Source organism: Caretta caretta, chromosome 8 (genome assembly GCF_965140235.1).
Source record: "Caretta caretta isolate rCarCar2 chromosome 8, rCarCar1.hap1, whole genome shotgun sequence".
NCBI lineage: Eukaryota > Metazoa > Chordata > Testudines > Cheloniidae > Caretta > Caretta caretta.
The window spans coordinates 32,023,321-32,042,862 of record NC_134213.1 but is presented as its reverse complement, the minus strand read 5'-3'; the positions used below and the strand labels follow the sequence as shown (position 1 = coordinate 32,042,862).

General features: G+C 41.4%; 2 protein-coding genes and 1 long non-coding RNA gene across 7 annotated transcripts in view; 2 read left to right on the top strand and 1 right to left on the bottom strand.

Moving 5' to 3' along the window:
• Positions 1-19,542, bottom strand: part of KCNIP1 (potassium voltage-gated channel interacting protein 1) — an 803,899-nt gene that overhangs the window by 447,135 nt on the left and 337,222 nt on the right. The window lies entirely within an intron of this gene.
• The window catches only part of LOC142068388 (uncharacterized), a 798,233-nt gene that overhangs the window by 477,805 nt on the left and 300,886 nt on the right, over positions 1-19,542 (top strand). The gene's annotated exons all lie outside the window — the stretch shown is intronic.
• LOC125641925 (uncharacterized) lies at positions 302-11,004 on the top strand. Its single transcript, XR_007358190.2, has 3 exons — positions 302-407; positions 8,390-8,534; positions 10,628-11,004. It is a non-coding gene; the product is annotated as an uncharacterized LOC125641925 (long non-coding RNA).

The window sequence follows — 19,542 nt, the reverse complement described above, 5'->3', positions numbered from 1 at the left end:
CCCCCTCCACCATACACACTTTGCTTCTTCATTATGGATACAGTAGTCCTGATATTTAAGAAACATCAGCAGTAACAAGTCCCGTTTTTCTGGAGAAGTTTCTTAAAGGACCCAGTACTTAGGACCAGAATCTTTCTTGGCCTTTACTAGAAGGGGTTTGGGTGATGAATCTTTAATAAAGAAGCTTTCCTTTCCTTTGGTATTTAAGTGATGTAGTTAAATAAGTTAACAAAAAGCAGAGGCCTGCATTCTCACAGCTAGCACAAACCCTGAAGCTGGAAATCCTCCAGAGAGGCAGAGCCAGCCTAATGATTTTATGCCAGCCTCTCCCTTCCCTTTTCCTGAGGCTGGTATGGCTGGACTTCCCTGCACATTGATGATACTCAGCTGCTGCAATGGCAGATGAGGTAAGTGAGAGAAGTCTGCTCCACCATATGCTGGGGTACTGGTGAAGTGGATAGCAGGGCCAGGACCGGGAGTGCTCCGATTTAGGGTTGCAAGCAGTTGCAAGCAGTCGCTGCACCCTTTGCCCTGTGCATTCCATGGCTGCAACAAAGGATCTAAACAAGAGAGTTTTAAAAAATCCCTTCCCTTCCTCTCACAACATGGTATCCATGTTGCCTTAAACCTACCAGTTTTCCATAGATGCTTCCAGACCTGAAATTTTAATATAAAAAGTAAGTTACATGCCTGTAGCAGGGACATGATTCTTTGTTAAATGCCATAAGATAGTTAAAAAGACTGAAAAGGTTATCATGTTCTAATGAATTGTACAGGACTTTTCCAGAAGGCTATGGATTGCTCTTTAACCTGTCTCTGGAAATCAGGGTCTCTGATATTTTTGGGAAAGGGACTGGTATCCATACACTGGAGTTTCCACTCCATGCCATGAAGATGAACAAAAGTAAATTAGACTCTCCAGCATATAATGACAGCGGATAAGAGAGCATGGGAAGGGTAAAATGTGAGTGGTTGTCCCTGATCCATAGAAGGAAAGAAGAATGCAGAATGCAGTTAGTTTCTAGACTGTATGTGGTAGGTGGGTCACCTATCACTGTGGTAGATGGATTTAGATTCTCTGGAACCATTTTTTCAAAGAAGGAGCAATGGATGTACCCACCAGTGGATTTGCACAAGTAAAACAGGCATCTGTGCATGCAGTTATCTTGGTTGTACACGTGCTATGGCTGAACATACACCTTTGTTGCTGCACATATTGCATCTTCCTTTGAAAACTGGCCCCTTCACGGACAAACCACATCTCTGAATTTTGACCTTTAGACAGAGATGTCCTAAGAATGGTGTCCTCTTTCATGTGGCACCTATTGAAAATTGTGTGAAGTTGTCTACTGGTCTTAGGGGCTGCCTTCAGCTTTTGCATATCTTTGCTCTTCATCACCTTCTTAATACTTGATTCTAACAGTTTTGCAGGCTTTAGTAAACTAGCCTTTTAAAAAAAAAAATCCTGGGTACATGTGCCATTAATGGGCTGCATCATAGCTCTTTTGAGTCATGCATTGTTATTATGGCTGACATAGCTGGTCAATGCTTCATCATCCTAGGAAAGGCATAAAACAGTCTGCCAAATTAATTCCCTGTGTAACTACTGACTCTCATGAATCTACAGCAGGGATAAAACGGGCCCAAATTGTTTACCTAAATCAGAGGCCCTTTGTTAGATGTCTTGATATTTTTACCATTTTTTCTTGATTTCTTTCTTAAAGGGGAATCAATTTGATTGAAATGAACTCGATTATATGTTTATTGTTCAGAGGTGGGTAGGTAAAATAAAGCTTTTATGTCTTGTCTATGTACAGTTTATACATCAATTTAACTAAATTGGTAGAAAAACAGAGGCTGTTAAATCAGTATTGCGTGGATGCAGTTATACTAGTCTATGGGGTGGTTATATTGGTATAGCTTGTTTCAATAAACAGCACAGATTTAACAAAACAGTTTTTCTACCTTTTTAGTTTAATTGGTACCAAAACTATGCTTTAATAAGATAAGATCTTAGCGTGGATGGATGAGATCCTGGACGTTGAGAGATGAACTGTCATTAACAAATTCAGAAACGAGTTTTCTTTTACAAAATGCTTTAAGAATGTTGGGCACTGTTCCCCCTAAGCTGTGCACGTGTGCACGCGCACACAGATCCTAAACCCCGCGCACACGGCGAAACACCGCACGCACAATAATTTGCACAGAAGAAATTTTTTGTGCACACGGCCTGTCAAAAATTAGAGGGAACATTGAAGGTGGGATGAGCTCCACTGAGTGCTTTTTTGGGTGTGTTAGTGGTGGATATCTATAGAGCTAATTGATATCTATAGAGCTAATTGGATGGGGGAAGTGCACATGTGAATAAATTATTCAACAATTAACAAAAAATAATTCAGAATAAACTACTCACAGATGTAATTTAACCAGCTCTATCAATATTGATTGCTATTTAAATGGCTCTGAGAAGCCGTGAAATGAAGGGACAGATCATTTTTGACCAAGCAATTCTTATTAAATGTGACTACTGCCTTTTATCTACCAGTCCAGTGAGGATTAGCAAAAAGCAACAGAGATCATGCTATTTCCACATTTGTCATAACACCAGAGCTTCTGTCCTGGGATGTGGAAGAGTAACAGTTAATTTCCCCACACTTATAAGGAGTTACTGTGAATTCATAGCAATTTGTACCAACCGGATATTTGGTGAAGTTGAAGATAAAACCAGTGAGACAAATCAAAGGAACTTTTTCTTGTATTAGTGTCCTTATCCATACACCGTTAGGGCTTTACAGTTTGGCCCCGGGACTGAATGTAAAGGTATTTTTAAAATCCCAGTTAGAAGAAAAGCAATGTACATCCTTTATCTGGATCTCTCTGCATTTTATCCAGGAACGATCAGCAAAATGAAAGCGGGTGTCTGTGATGATAGGGTCAGTGACATGTAGGCAGCATGGTTATAAATAATGCACCAGAAACACAATTCTCTGTTCTGGACTAACATCGTGTCTCTCTTGTTTGTAGCTAAATAGCACGGACTCCTGTGCATTCACACAGGGATCAATTATTTATATCCATCATTGAAAGCTTCAGCAAAAAAGTGTTCGCTTAACAACAACTGTCAACTTTTTTCTGCCTTCAGTCAGTGATAGCTGAGCTCCCCAGCAGAACTACCTGTGCCCCCTGTGTCCATTCTTTCCTTTCAACGAGCTGCAAGGATTCCTCCAGTGCTAAATAAGCTACTTAATATACATGCACATTTAAATCAAATATTCTGGGTCATGTTGTGGGGCCATGAAATCTCCATTAAATCAAAGGGGGATTCTATACCTGAGGGCAGGATATGTCTGCTTCTGTGCAATTAGTCCCTTTCTGGGAAGGTTACTGCAAAGCTTTTACCAAGGCAGGTCGGGTATCACCTGGAGTCCTCCCAAAAATTCTCCCATTTCAACCTGTCTTTAGGCCAGGTATAGAGATTATGACCCCAATGCAGAGATTAGAGATTTTTGGTATAGAGATTATGACCCCAATGCAGCAAAGCCTTTAGGCATATACTCAAATCCCACTGACTTCAATAAAACCCAAGTATATGCCTATGTGCTTTCCTGAAGCAGGGTCTATGCTCATCCCCTTTGGCTAATGATCTTTTAGAGCTGGGGATCAAGGTTCGATTCATGGTTGTTTTGGGCTCTGGGTGAGACTATTTTAGCTGAGCTGCGATGCCCTAGTGTAAAGCTTCCGGAAGCCCACCCTATCTTCAGTAAATGCAACAAATGGGAGAGGATATTTGGGAAGAAATGGACAATTCTCCTTTAATCCAGTTTCTCTTTATTTCTTTGGAACACAAGCTGCAGGAGTAAAGGTTATGAGTGTCAGGAATAAGGCCTTGCAGCTCCACCTGCCCAGTCTCCTGCCAGTTTAATGAGCACAGCTGGGCTGCACCAGTCAGACAGCTTGATGGAACGCCCCACCTGATTGGCTGAGGAAACTAGCAGACTTGCTCTTAAACCCAGCAGCAGCAGTTTGCCAGCTGCTCAAAGCACTGGCCTATGGCTGTGCAAGCTCCTGTGTCTGCATGTTCTCAGTCCTGCCTGACTTCTGCTCTGATGCTTGGCTCGAGCACCTGACCTCTGACTGCAATTCTGACCCTCAGCTCTGATTCTTGACTTCTACTCTGACTCTCAGCTCTGGCATCTGTCTCCTGCTCTAGTCACTGGGCATAACTGCCCCAGTCTCAGGCATCCAGTCAGGCATTGTCAAGGCATAATGAATAGCTAAGGGTTGGTAAGGAAAGTTAACAGAGTTTGCCTAAACTTGAACCCACTTGGATCATTGTGAATTAGGAAGTTTGATTTGAAATTTAAATGTTATTAGCTTTGTGATGTACTCAGCAAAGACTGTAAAGAGAGGAGTAGAGAGAAATCTTATGGAAAAAAAAAAGTTCTCTGCATATCTACATACATACACCCTATTTTTTCCCCATAGACTAAGGCCAGAAGAGACCATTGTGATCATCTACACTGGCTCCCTGCATAGAATAGCCCAAGAACTTCAACCATTAACTGCCTAGCATCAAGCCCATATCTTGTGGTTGAGCTAGAGCATATTTTTTAGAAAGACATCTGTTCGTAGATTAACAACTGAAACAATTATGCTAATTTAAACTGACCAGTCTACAGATTATTTACCAGCCTAGATTTTAGGGGAGCAGTTCTATTGTAACACAGGCTTCACAGTGTGGGGGTAGGGGAAATAATCCTCATCTGAATCTACCTGGGTGTAAGTGTGGGGAGGGGACAGAATATGGGGTTACATTTTAGAGTGAAAAAAGACCTGGCAGATTCAAATGTAGGCCTTAGTTGAGCTGTTCTGTTTAAGCAGACCCTGCCCCTCTGCAGTGTCCCATTGGAGTAGATGATTACAGAGGGCATGATCAGGCCTAGGATTGTAAATCCCAAGGTAAATCAAGAGGTTTGTTTATCCCAACACTTGTAAGGTTTTCTTGTCCTGGTAAGCAAAACTCATTTTCCCCTACATGGTTCAAAATCTGTCAATTCGTCCTGAAGCCATCACAGCACAGTCCTGAGAACCCAAGTACTGCAGGGCTGAAAAGCCTAATGTTTCTGCTTCCCAGAGAAGGTTAAAAATATTGAGTACTATATGGATTTGAAGCACCACTCTTCAATCAAATGAAATGTTACAGCCAAAACGAATTCAGTGGCAGGCAGTAAGCATTGGAGGATCCTGCCTTATCTAATTTGCTGTCATCTGCAGTAATCGCTGCTATTAACATAATTGGGAAGAACATGTCAAAAGATTAAATTCATCACATCAGACTGGCCAGTCAAAGAACACTCACAGGCTGGAATTATGACTTTTCACCTCTTTTCTGTTTCTGTGCTGAATACTGAAACCGCAACTGCAGTGCAGCAACCAGCATGAAAACAACCACCCAAAAGATAGCACCCAGTACTCTAAATACATGCTGTTGAGTACAGTGTTTGTTTTCAGATATAGACGATGTAAATAAAACTGAGGAGCTTGAGGAATCCATGGTATTGGAGAGTCTTCTGAGTGAGGATTACCTGTTAAACAAATCTAGGGTAGAAAATAGAGCTGCTCTGACCCACAATCACATTATAGCACCCTGGAAGAGAATGAGGGCATTTTTTCACATCCTATTTTCCCATTTCTCTTATTGTTGCTCTTAATACAGGCCCAAAGGAGAGAAACTGATAGAAAAAGATCTTTAGAAAAATCTCAGTTCTCTTTAAGTCACAGAGCAGTAAAACTGGGTCATCTGAAGTGCTAAAAGATCATTCAGGATTGAGGAGGGAGCTGGGGAACAGAAGCTTAGGTCACTACCCTGAGTTATCAAAGCACATACCCTGGGACTTAAGCAGCTGTAGATCTACCCTACTGGAAGCACAGCCAGACAGGGCATGCATGACCTTGACTTATAAGGTCTAATTCACCTCTCCCCTGCCCAGAATAACCTCACTAGTGACTTCCAAAGGATGAAGGACTGAATCAGCTCTGCTGGGGGGTGAGCATTTGTTTTCAAGGAATGAACATATTTCAAAGATGATACTTGTACTATTAAACCATTTCTCTGTGCCAAATATTTAAAAGTTAAGGAGGTTGTGCCTAATGACTTAGATCTGAAAGAAGTTATGTACTTTTTGAGCAACATCATATTTCATTCTTGGTTGAGCTTTGCATTTTCATACAATCGTGAGCTCTTTTTCTCTCTCCAATCTAATCTATCCATCCACAATATGGTCCTCTGGTTTAATTGGATTATAGTCCTTTAGATCATGACACAACACACTTTGGCATATGCCAAACTAAAGCATTTAATAAGACAGTGTATTGATTAGGAGTAAAGTATGGGGAAAAGATTTTGACAATAAAGGAAGCATTTGCTTAAAGCTATCTTCTGAGCCTGCATGCATATACTATAATGAAATGCTGGAACATTTTACAAATGCATTTCTTAGAGACCAATAAACCTGGGGGGTAGGGGAATGTTTCTGGATCATTTGCCAAGCAGAAATATCTTCTGCCAACTTGAGTGATTGGTATGCAATATTTACAACTGGGATACTAACATGGAATTCATTGCTAGCAAGAGATCTAAGTGCAAAGGGCAGGAAACCCAGTCTGGTGTTATTCAGATATTCTTGGATCTAATCCAGACACAATAGCCTGTCACTTATTCTCATAAAGAGACCACAGCACTGTTTGTGAACCCTAATGAAATCAGGCATATTTTCCCGCATGTGCCTAAATAAGGCTACGAAAAATAAAAAGTGATAATTAATAGCCATCTCGGTGTCTAATGACATCCACAGATTGAACCTGAGGTTCATTGTTCATTTAATTCTTTTTTGCTGCTATTAGCCGTGGTCCCTGATTTGTTGCCTGCCTGTGCTGCACTGTTTAACTAGCACAAGAGCCAAGCATTCCATCTTTGTGGCCAATGCTGGAAACCACCCAAGCTTGGTTCTAAAAAGCCAGAGCTGTTCTCTGGGGAGAGGAAGAAATGTGCTGTTGAACTGGGGATAGCTGGAGGCCAGAAGCAGGCATAATGCCTCCAGGAGCTTGCTCTGTAGCAGAAGTTACCCCTGCAATGCAAAGGGAAGCTCTATTGAAACTATTGAGTTTCTGCTGGCTTTAGCTCAAAACAATAATTTTTTAACTATGAGTGTATGTGGTCTTTATCATGAAATCCACAAATCAATTGGGTCAAGTCCACGAGGTTTACGTTAGGTTGAAAGATAACCTTAGAAAATCTTTCAGCAAGCCCAAGCTGTGTTGCCAGGAGTTCTCAAACTTCATTGCCCCCTTCTGACAATAAAAATTCCTACACAACCGCAGGATGCGGGACCAAAACCTGAGTCCGCCCGAGACACACTGACCCGGAGGTCCCATTCATTCCCATTGGAGTGCTGGCTCAGGACGGTACTGCTCAATATGGCCAGGTGAGTAACCAAGTGAGATTCCCTGAGTTTTCCAGACTGTGGCTTAATAACCTGGTTGATTCTGAATATCTCCTTCTCTCCAAGAAATGAAACAAAAAGATCTTTAGCATTTCATAGAGGAAACTTAAAATTGTAGAACGAACAATTTTGCAAATTGCCAACAATTTCTTTGAAAACCTTTTAATCCCATTTCCTTGATATACTTTGCGGCTTTTGTAGGCTTGCGTGATTGAAGGCAGTGTGTGAAAGTTTTTTAAATGGTTTCTGTCCTTTCTTTAGAATCCTGGACTTTGTGAGAACTGGTGTAAATCAATATCATCAATGTAGGAGGCACCTTTAAAGCCAGATTCTCAAATTCCTATGAGCAAATCTTACCCTCCCTTTGTGGCCAAGGAAGGCCTTAACTGCAGCTAAACTGATAATGGGAAAAACAACAAGTCCCCTGTTGTGATGCGGGGGGCTTCCAACATGAGTTGGGCATAGAGCAGGCAAATCAAAATTTTCTACTGAGTTTATACCCACTGAGATTGTGACACTTCTCACAAGTGAGGGAACTAGCTCCAGAGATCCACATATGCAGCCTCATCACTTCCTGAGGTCAATGGGAGTTATGTATACACACAGCTAAATTTGGGCTAAAATCTAATGGGACAAATGTATATCTTACAAAATCATGAGGATGACTGGGTAATCATGTAGCATCAGTCATCACTACTATGCAACACCATGACATTGCCTGGGTCCCAAGTGGGATTGAAGGGATTCTATTGCCATAAAAACCAACTCTAGAAACACCAGCAAGTCTAAGCTGAAGGCAGAACTTGGCTTTAAGTTCATGGTAGGGGTGTTCCCCTGTGGACATATCCCAAACCCACTTCTCTGGTCTCACTATGCCCATTTTGTAGGTCCCAATTTTCAGAGGTGCTGCTCCTATTGAGAACATGGCTATAATGGATACCACAGCCTCATCACCAATGGACACTCCCAACCACTGCCGGAACACTGTCCTACTCACAAGGATGGGGTAGAGAAAAGCTACATGTGTACCAGGTATGGATTTTTTGGGAGTAACATCAAGTGAGTGATGGAATCATATGCACATACTCTTGTCAAAGTCCTGCAACATTAGGATTTTAAGATCTGGCCACTGAAGCCCCACTCACTGTGCATGTCTGCAGAAAGAAGGAAGGAATCATAGAATGGCTAATGATGCCAATTACCTGAAATAGGGTAGAGCAAGGCTGAACCCCTGGCTCTAACCCCTCTTCCATTGGCCTATGGCCAGTGCTGGGTGAGAAACATGCTCTCCCTAAAAGGGAAAAACAATGGTTGCTCCTGTACGTGCTCTCCCCGTGTCCCTAGAAGCACCGTGGCTGTCTGTGTTCTCTGCAGGAAGGGCAGCTCTGGAGTTATTGCCCAGGCATGGCCCTCTTCACTCCCCACTAACGCAGCAGTGATGGCTAAATCCACAGTCTGGCCACTGCAATGCTTCTCCGAGCACATCACCTTTCTATTAGCAACTTGCTAATTATTAAACCCTCTCTTGGTCTTGTCTCTTCTCTTTTCTAATAGAATTACCATTGATTTAATTGAGTTCATTGTCTCCTGTTCAATTCAATGAAGGCTCATGAGACACTGATTTTAAATAGGAGTATGTAACATATTGACTTTGTGTGTGTGAGAGAGAGAGATCGCTCCCTTGTGACTGGACCACAGAGAGTATAATGGACCCTTTGCAGGTCTCTTGTAGCTTTGAGTGGCAGCTGAAGCAGCAGAGTCCTAATGCCAGCTCCTCAGTTTGTGTATGATTTATGGAATGGTTGCATCTGTTGGCTGAAGCCCCTGTGTTCATTACACAGTGCCACCCAAATGCTGCAGCTCAACTCCTGTGAACCTCTGATCTTAGGAACTAGTTTTATCTACAGACATTTCACTATGCAAATTTTAACCCCAATTTCCTTTCTTCTCTGCAACCATTGTACCTATGTCTGCTGAGACAGCTGAGTGGAAGTGCTGGGGGTTGCAGGACCAATTTTCAACCCGCCGGATTTAGAGATTGGCAAATCTCAGATAACTCAAATTTCTTATACTCCACTGAGCCATCAAGCCAAAGTCAGCTTTCAGTGTCCACTAGTCAGATTTTCCCACAGACACCTGCCCTCTCAGGAATGGCAGGAGTTCCCTGTACAAATTCAAAGCCATTACATGTTAAGCTCCTGCAAGGTACCTCTGCCATGATATCTATAAAACTCCTAATGCTGGTTGGGCAGCTAGTGTGCTGTTGCCACTGCAACCATAAGTAACTCACTATTACCTTGTGCTCCCCATATTGTTTTTTTGTATCAACCTGTTGTCTCTCACACTTGTAGACTGTGATCTCCTTGGGGAAGGGGTCATCTTTTTGGTGCACCTGAGTAGCACCGAGCACAATGGGGGTCCCATCCTTGACTGAGGCATGTAGGCACTAAAGCAATACAAAATATACTATTCTTTTCAGCCCCCCTTTATCTGTGCTTAAAGAACAACCAGGTAACCCCTGCGAGCTCATATAGGATCCAGGAGCTGTGCTGCTTCTAACTTCCACTGTGCCAAACAGGGCAAAGCTCCTCTTTCAAACCAGTTCATGAATGAACTTCTACAAGGAAAAGTGCTGACTTGTAACCGTGTCCCCTTTTTGGTAAAATGGGTGGCAGAAGAGCAAAACTGCTAAAAAAATTTCTGTAGATCCCAAGTTGTGCAGCAAAAAGCAAACTAATATATACTTTCCAGAGGATGAATGACAGCCAAGTTCATGTAAAATGTATCACAAGTCCCATGTTATGCTTTCATATTTTGATGTTTGCTCAGCTTTTTATTTGCAGTTAGAGCGTTAATAAATCAGTCATAATAATGAGTAGTCAACACAGTAAACACTCAGTTTGTTAGCTGACAAAGGAGTTTAACACATGTATTATGTTCTAAAGCCAATCCATGGAAAAAATCAGTGTTAAAATATAAAATGTGCATAATATATTTACTAATCTGAGTGTCTTACTCTGTTTACAGTTAACAAATTAGGTGGGGTGTTTTTTTTTTAGTATTTTCATCCACTGTGCCCTACTAAATTATTTTAACCACATCTCTCATTTATTATTATTGATTAGGTCTGGAGATTTTCTAATTGGCCACCATCATCACTCCTGCACGCATCAAATGTTCCAGGCAGTAAATGCAGTTTAGCATCAGTGATGGTACAGCCCCAACCCCAAAAGAATGCAAAAAATAAATGTACATTTGTCTATGCACCAATTACAGCTGTTAACGTAACATCATAGGAGCTACTTGTCAGAATGGACTGAATTTGGGGAGATACAGAGTAGTTTTGTCGAAGTGCTGGGTTCTCTTAACTCCCCCATTGAAAAAACTGAGTGTTAAGGGTGCTCAGTGGTTCTAAGGAAGCACTCAGCGCCTTGCAGGATTGGTCCCACTGAGTCCCAACAGAAGCTCCAAGACGAGTAAAGACCAAGACTACGCCACACCTGAACAACCAGCAGCTATAACAATACACACTGAATGTCACTTGGGAAATAAGCCTCAATTCAGGTTCAGTCCTTAAATCCTTAAGTCAGGGAGACACCCACTGAAATCAATGGGAGTAAAGACTGAGTGAGCACCCAATAATGCAATCATCAGCTGGGTGGTAATTCTGCCAATATATCATTTTCTCACTTCATTCTTTTGCAAAGGGGATTTCTATTAGAGCTAGTTTGAATACTCCAGAAGTATGGTCACAAAGATACATTTTACTTCAGCGACATGTCCATGTCTCTTTTGTATGCACAAAAGCTTAGGGAACAGATGCTCTTCTTCAGCAACAAGAGGATGCCCTGGTGTACAAAGATTCAATAATTCAGTCAGGGAGCAGACACAATACAACGCAAGACACTACTAATAATAAAAAGAACAGACAAGAACGATAGTAAATGTGATATGAAGTTCTGTCTTCTCTGCACTGCCAGGGTTTCAAATCATACTGAAGAGAGATAATTTCTCTCTGATTTTTGAGTTGTGGGGTTTTTTTTACTCAACTGTATTTAATATTACACATGCCCAATTTGCATTCACGGATGGTCCAATGATCCGGGCACTACCTGAGACCTGGATTTAGTTCCTTGCTCTCCAACAGATCTCTCCTGTGCAACCTCAAGCAAGGCCCTTACACTATTAGTGCCTCAGTTCCCAATCTGGGAAATGGGGACAATAATACTCCCCTTCCACACAAAGGGTGCTGTAGGATAAAGACATTAAAGATTGTGAAGTGCTTTGAGATCTATGGATGCAGAGCACTGTATAAGACATGGGTATTCTATCAGTCAAATATTGCCCCAGAATGCATACAAATAACTCTCATGGATACTGATCTGCAACAAACATTCATTGACTTCCCTGCCATACAGCATTCAATAGTCTTACAGCATACAATATGGAGGAAGCCCATGAACTTGTTTTAAGACATGTAAGAGTTCTGGAGAAATTACACTAAAACAGTGTATAGAATGGTCTGGAAAAGGAAATCCTTTCTCAAGGATATAGAAGTCTAAAGCAAAGTATGATGGAAAAAGCAGCCTCCGGGGATTAAAGAAGAGCCTCCAGAAAGAAAGAACCATTCGCTGCCTTTTAATAAGCTGTCCTTGTTTGCCTTGATTCCCACTTCCCCACAATGTTACTAACCTAGGCCAGTCACTTTCAAGAAAATAGACCTGAAAGGAGGCCCTGAAAGAAATGTTTGTACCTAGAAAATAGACTCAAAGTTCTGATCTACAGCAGTCTTCTGCTGAAGATAAAGAGAAGATAAAAAACCTGCCTGTCAAGCTCCTTTTTAGCAAAGCATGCTGGGAAGGACAGGAGCCAGAAGGCCTATAAAATGGTGCCTTACCTGGCATTCTGTGAATACTGGGGAAATCGATGCTGAAGAGAAGAGACTGTTCTAGGAGACACACACTGGAGGAAGTTAACCCAGATACTTGAAAAACTAACTGCATGCAGAAGAATTTAAGAAATTATATCATTGTGTGGTCTTGGAGGAGACATGATTTGTGTATTCTACTGTTTATTGAGCAAAAATATCCCCTTTCTCTTTAAAGAAGTGCTTTATTATTTTATCTCATTCTGTGATGGGTATCACATCCTGACTTCTGCTGTGATTCGTGCCCCTGAACCCTAATTCTATTAAATTCTATAAGCATATGAGTTGTGTAAACAGGGTGATAGTAGGATATGGCCTATTGACTTCAGCATGTGTTACGGTGTACCTCAAAGGGTAGAATTTGGCTCCTATAGCATTATTTTACGTTTTCTTCTATGGAAAATATCAAACAACTGTGCATTGGTGGTAAAGTCATTTTTCAAATACCACACAAAATAAATTCCATTCTGGCCTTCACTAGATTATTTAGGACAGCGTGTAATACATTCCCCACCAAGATATGACATTGATTCATTCCCTGTATTGAATTTGTTCACTGTAATGAATGTATTATTTCTTCCCTTCAGGCCCAAAGCCTTCTCTCACCTTTATTGATCAATGGTTTGTGTTTTACTAACTTTGAAATTATTCTGAACAAAGCAATTAATATTTCTAACATTCTCTGCTGATGAAGCAATCCTTTATAACTCAGAATGAAATGTGTTGGCACAGTGTAACACTATTTGATATATTTGCCTATATTTCAGTAAAGCAAGGAGAAAAATCTTATATCAAAGCAGGATTGAAACAGGTTTCTGTCTCTAAGAAATCATAATAAAACATAAAAGGGTGTTGGGAAGGGCTCAGTAGAAAAAACACAAAAATACAAGTGAGAGTGATTCTCTGATCAGTAGAAACTGGGTTTTTATTGACCCCAGCAACACAGCCTAATAATTAATTACAAGAAAGGGGATGTTGTGAGGAGGAGAAGGCAAGATGGAATATACAAATCCCTGAAGAGGTCATAGAAGTAAGGATTAACGGAGTAAAATACCTCTTGATGTGAGTAAAGGTGGCACAACCTAGCCCTTAAATCTGTGTAAAACTACCTCCCCTTGCCAGAGCCTTTCCCCTCTGTCACAGTCTTTCACTGTAGTGGGGAAAGGCTCCAGCAATGGAGAGCTTCAGAGCCTTTCTCTGCTGCTTCCTCCCTACCAGAGCCTTTCCCCACTGCTGGAGCCTTTCCCTGCAGTGGGGAAAAGCTCCACCAGCAGGAAAGCAGAGGAACACTATACTGCTAAAAATAGCAGTGTAGTGTCCCACTGCTTTCCTGATGTCAGAGAGGTGGGAACCAAACTTCTTGGCTCTTGTGCATAATCCACTAGAGTACCTGTCTTTTGGAGCTCACCACCACCTCTTCTTCCTCTTTCTGCATCCTAAATTTTTTACAAAATATCTTTTCCAAAATGGTGCTGTGCTCTCAGAAAATAGTAGTGTAGATGGGGGAGGCACTGCTTGAGCCTGTAGAGAGCCATGTAGGGAACATATCCACAGGGTTCAGGCATCTTTTTACTCTTCTTGCTTGAGCAGTGCCTCACCGTCTACACTTCCTATTTATACCCATGTCAGACAGTCATGTAGTGTCTGCATTCCACATGTTGCCAAAGGGAGTGCGGAATGTAGACGTTCCTACATGCAGCATAGATGTAGATTCATATATGTAGCATGTATGGTGACACACTGTTACTGTGCATTCTGAATCTTTCAAACTCTAGAATCCGTGGAACTCTGCAGCTGACAACCTGTTATTTGTTATTTAAAGTCAAACTTAAAACGAGTAGCATTAAATCAGACCCATTGTATAATGAAGCTGTTTTTACATGATAATTATTTCTTGCTTGCTGATTACAGGTTAGGAAATAGCAACTTGTGCCTAGCTGCTCTTCTCAAATGTGATTAACTCCACAGAATATCTGGTGTAATTGGGACCTCAGAAGAAAACTATTACCCTGTAAACAAAGTTATTTTATTTTTTTTATCATCCCCCCTCCCTCCCCCCGCAAACATTTGTGGATCAAAATGTTTCTCCCTTACCTCAGAGACACCACCATAAAATGCACTCCAGGATTATTCCGACAAAGTGAGCAACTGGCTTTCTAATCCTAATTACAACATGAACTCCTTGTATGATTTAATGCCACTTCACCTTTGTGTCTCAGTGTGTGCAAAAATGAGGATAATGGTGTTGACATATACGCACAAAGTTTTAAGGTCAATTAATGGCAGAAGTGGGAATCGAACTTCTTGGCTCCTGTGCATAATCTGCTAGACTATGTGTCTTTTGGAAGTCACCACTAACTCCTCTTCCTCTTTCTGGAGCCTAAACATTTTCTATGAATCTGATGGCTGGTCTCCACTACTGGGGAGATCGACACTGCTTCAATTGATGCAGCAGGGATCGATTTAGCGGGTCTAGTGAAGACCTGCTAAATTGATTGCAGAGTGCTCTCTGGTCGACCCTGGTACTACAAGAAAAGTAAGGCAAATCAACCGGAGAGCGTCTCCTGTTGACACAGCACAGTGAAGACATTGGGGTAAGTCGACCTAAGCTATGTCGACTTCAGCTACGTTATGCATGTAACTGGAATAGTTTAACTTAGGTCGATTTACCCCCATAGTGAAGACAAGCCCTCAGCGTTATCCTATCTGTCTGCATGCTGGTGAGGGAGTGGCACTGTATTTGAAAGAAAGCGTAGAATCAAATGAAGTAAAAATCTTAAATGAACCAATCTACCCTAGAATCTCTAAGGATAGCAATTCCATGCTTGAATAATAAGAATATAGCAGTAGGGATATATTACTGACCACCTAATCAGGATGGTGATAGTGACTGAGAAATGCTCAGGGAGATTAGAGAGGCTATAAAAATAAAAAACTAAATAATAATAATGGGGGATTTCAACTATCCCCATAGTGACTGCGTACATGTTGCCTCAGGACGGGATGCAGAGTTAAAGTTTCTTGACACCTTAGATGACTGCTTCTTGGAGCAGCTAGAATCCACAAGAGGAGAGGCAATTCTTGATTTAGTCCTAAGTGGAGTACAGGATCTGGTCCAAGAGGTGAATATAGCTGCACTGCTTGACAATAGTGACCATACTATAATTAAATTTAACATCCCTGTGGTGGAGAAAACAGCACAGCATTTAACTATAGCATTTAATTTCAGAAAGGGGGACTACACAAAAATGAGGAAGTTAGCTAAACAAAATAAAAGGTACAGCACCAAAAGTGAAATCCCTGCAAGCTGCATGGAAACTTTTTAAAGACACCATAATAGAGGCTCAATTTAAATGTATACCCCAAATTAAAAAAACATAGTAAGAGAACCAAAAAGTGCCACCGTGGCTAAACAACAAAGTAAAAGAAGTAGTGAGAGGCAAAAAGGCATCCTTTAAAAAGTGGAAGTTAAATCCTAGTGAGGAAAACAGAGGAGCATAAACTCTGGCAAATTAAGTATAATAATATAATTGGGAAGGCCTAAAAAGAATTTGAAGAACAAGTAGTGAAAGATTCAAAAAGTAATAGCAAATATTCTTTTTTAGTACATCAGAAGCAGGAAGCCTGCTAAACAACCAGTGGGGCCACCTGACGATCAAGATGTTAAAGGAGAACGCAAGGACAATAAGGCCTTTGTGGAGAAATTAAATGAATTCTTTGCATCGGTCTTCATGGCTGAGGATGTGAGGGAGATTCCGAGGCCTGAGCCATTTTTTTAGGTGACAAATGTGAGGAACTGTCCCAGACTGAGGTGTCATTAGAAGATGTATTGGAACAAATTGAAAAATTAAACAGTAATAAGTCATCAGGACCATATGGTATTCACAGAAGAGTTCTGAAGGAACTCAAATGTGAAATTATAGAACTACTAACTGCTAACATTTAAATCAGCTTCAGTACCAAATGACTGCAGGATATCTAACGCAAATCCAATTTTTAAAAAGGGCTCCAGAGGTGATCCTGGCAATTACAGGCCAGTAAGCCTGACTTCAGTATTGGGCAAACTGGTTGAAACTATAGTAAAGAACTCATGGATTGGTAACTGGTTAAAAGATAGAAAACAAAGGGTAGGAATAAATGGTAAGTTTTCAGAATGGAGAGAGGTAAATAGAGGTGTCCCCCAGGGGTCTGTACTGGGACCGGTAATATTCAACATATTAAAAAATGATCTGGAAATGATCTGGTAGCTGGCCCATCCAGTCATTGGCCAGGTCTTAGTCATATTCTCATTGAGAAGAACAGGTGGCATACATTGAAGGCCCCCTTTCATAAATGTATTTATTCTATGCATAAGTTTCCCCTTCAAAGCAGGTTTCAGAGGAACAGCCGTGTTAGTCTGTATTCGCAAAAAGAAAAGGAGTACTTGTGGCACCTTAGAGACTAACCAATTTATTTGAGCATGAGCTTTCGTGAGCCACAGCTCACTTCATCAGATGTGTACCGTGGAAACTGCAGCAGACTTTATATACACACAGAGAATATGAAACACACCACACGATCCATCGTCTACAGCCAAGCTCTGCGATACAACCGCATTTGCTCCAACCCCTCAGACAGAGACAAACACCTACAAGATCTCTGTCAAGCTTTCTTACAACTACAATACCCACCTGCAGAAGTAAAGAAACAGATTGATAGAGCCAGAAGAGTTCCCAGAAGTTACCTACTACAGGACAGGCCTAACAAAGAAAATAACAGAACGCCACTAGCGGTCACCTTCAGCCCCCAACTAAAACCCCTCCAACGCATTATTAAGGATCTACAACCTATCCTAAAGGATGACCCAACACTCTCACAAGTCTTGGGAGACAGGCCAGTCCTTGCCTACAGACAGCCCCGCAACCTGAAGCAAATACTCACCAACAACCACATACCACACAACAGAACCACTAACCCAGGAACTTATCCTTGCAACAAAGCCCGTTGCCAATTGTGCCCACATATCTATTCAGGGGACACCATCACAGGGCCTAATAACATCAGCCACACTATCAGAGGCTCGTTCACCTGCACATCCACCAATGTGATATATGCCATCATGTGCCAGCAATGCCCCTCTGCCATGTACATTGGTCAAACTGGACAGTCTCTACGTAAAAGAATAAATGGACACAAATCAGATGTCAAGAATTATAACATTCATAAACCAGTCGGAGAACACTTCAATCTCTCTGGTCACGCAATCACAGACATGAAGGTCGCTATCTTAAAACAAAAAAACTTCAAATCCAGACTCCAGCGAGAAACTGCTGAATTGGAATTCATTTGCAAATTGGATACTATTAATTTAGGCTTAAATAGAGACTGGGAGTGGCTAAGTCATTATGCAAGGTAGCCTGTTTCCTCTTGTTTTTTCCTACCCCCCCCCCCCCCCAGATATTCTGGTTTAACTTGGATTTAAACTTGGAGAGTGGTCAGTTTAGATGAGCTATTACCAGCAGGAGAGTGAGTTTGTGTGTGTATGGGGGTGGGGGGGAAGTGAGAAAACCTGGATCTATGCAGGAAATAGCCCGACTTGATTATGTAAAGAGTTGTCACTTTGGATGGGCTAGCACCAGCAGGAGAGTGAATTTGTGTGGGGGGGTGGAGGGTGAGAAAACCTGGATTTGTGCTGGAAATGGCCCACCTGTTGATCACTTTAGATAAGCTATTACCAGCAGGACAGTGGGGTGGGAGGAGGTATTGTTTCATATTCTCTGTGTGTATATAAAGTCTGCTGCAGTTTCCACGGTACACATCTGATGAAGTGAGCTGTGGCTCACGAAAGCTCATGCTCAAATAAATTGGTTAGTCTCTAAGGTGCCACAAGTACTCCTTCCCTTCAAAGCAGATTTTTGTTAGTTTGAATTTGAGAGGAAAATGCTTTGTGAATCCAGAATGCTGAAAAATTCATGAAGCTCTCGGATGCAGTGTACTAGATTCACTCATTGCAGGTACATATGTAGAGAGCAGCATCCCTGTATGGCAGGTTAGTTTTACACCATATTAAACTCTAAGGGAGGTCTGGTGTCTCAACAGTACCAGGTGTATGCCCAGCTGAAAAGTCCCTTTTGTAAGGTGCACTCCTCCCTGCATCAGCCCAGGGTGGGCAATCTGAGCCAGCACCCTTCTCCTTCACAATGCTTTTGGGGGGGATAATTCAGCGGTCGACAATCTCCACTGCTTCTTGAATGCCAAGAGCAGAAGAGCCTAGATTATGCCTAGTGCATCCACATGGGACTAGAAAAAAATCTACCCCAAGAGTCAGCCTACCTCCAAATTTCAGTGACATTAAGATCCAGGGTCTTGATTTGTCCCACTGAAGTGACAAGGCCCAACCTTCCCAGTTTGTTATATTCAGATTTGGAAAGGATCTTCTCACTCCCATGCCTGACTGTGCTTGGATCCAGGGCTTTGGTTCAGGTCCTGTGTCCAGTCAAACAGTTCTCCATAGACATACACCGGTATATGTATTACACTCACACTTCTCTTCATTGTGCTTGTGAATTACCCTTCAATAGATGAATATTGAAACCAAACGGCCCTGAAAAGGATGACATTTGGTAAAGTGTCTCAGGGTTTCTCCTCTCAGGGTTTCTCCTCTCATAAACTTATACTGTGCTGTGGTTTAAAAAGAAAAAAAATCAATCCACTGCCTCAAGGAATAAAAATGTTGTCGTGGTCTGCTGTTGCAGATACTATAAAGCTTAATGTAACCACTGACCAAGAAGAGAATAATGTAAGATATTGCTAAAAAAAAAAGTTTAGTTGTTGATGAATTTCAGTGAAAATTAAAAAGAAAGCATAAATGTACTATGTTTATTTCTCTCTCAACTATATCCTTATCCCTCTAGTGCCAGAGGAATGCAGCAAAGACTCTGACACCAAACATGTATTCACTGTAAAACAGGTTCAAAAATCATAGGGTAAATTAATCTCTAGTGCAACTTCATTAATTTCCCTAGAATTACACCAAGCATGAATGTGGTCCATTAAGTTTGTGACAAAATTAAATAACGAGAGAAAAAAAATCATTTAAACAGAAATGTTTAATGCTTCTGTACTTGACAAATA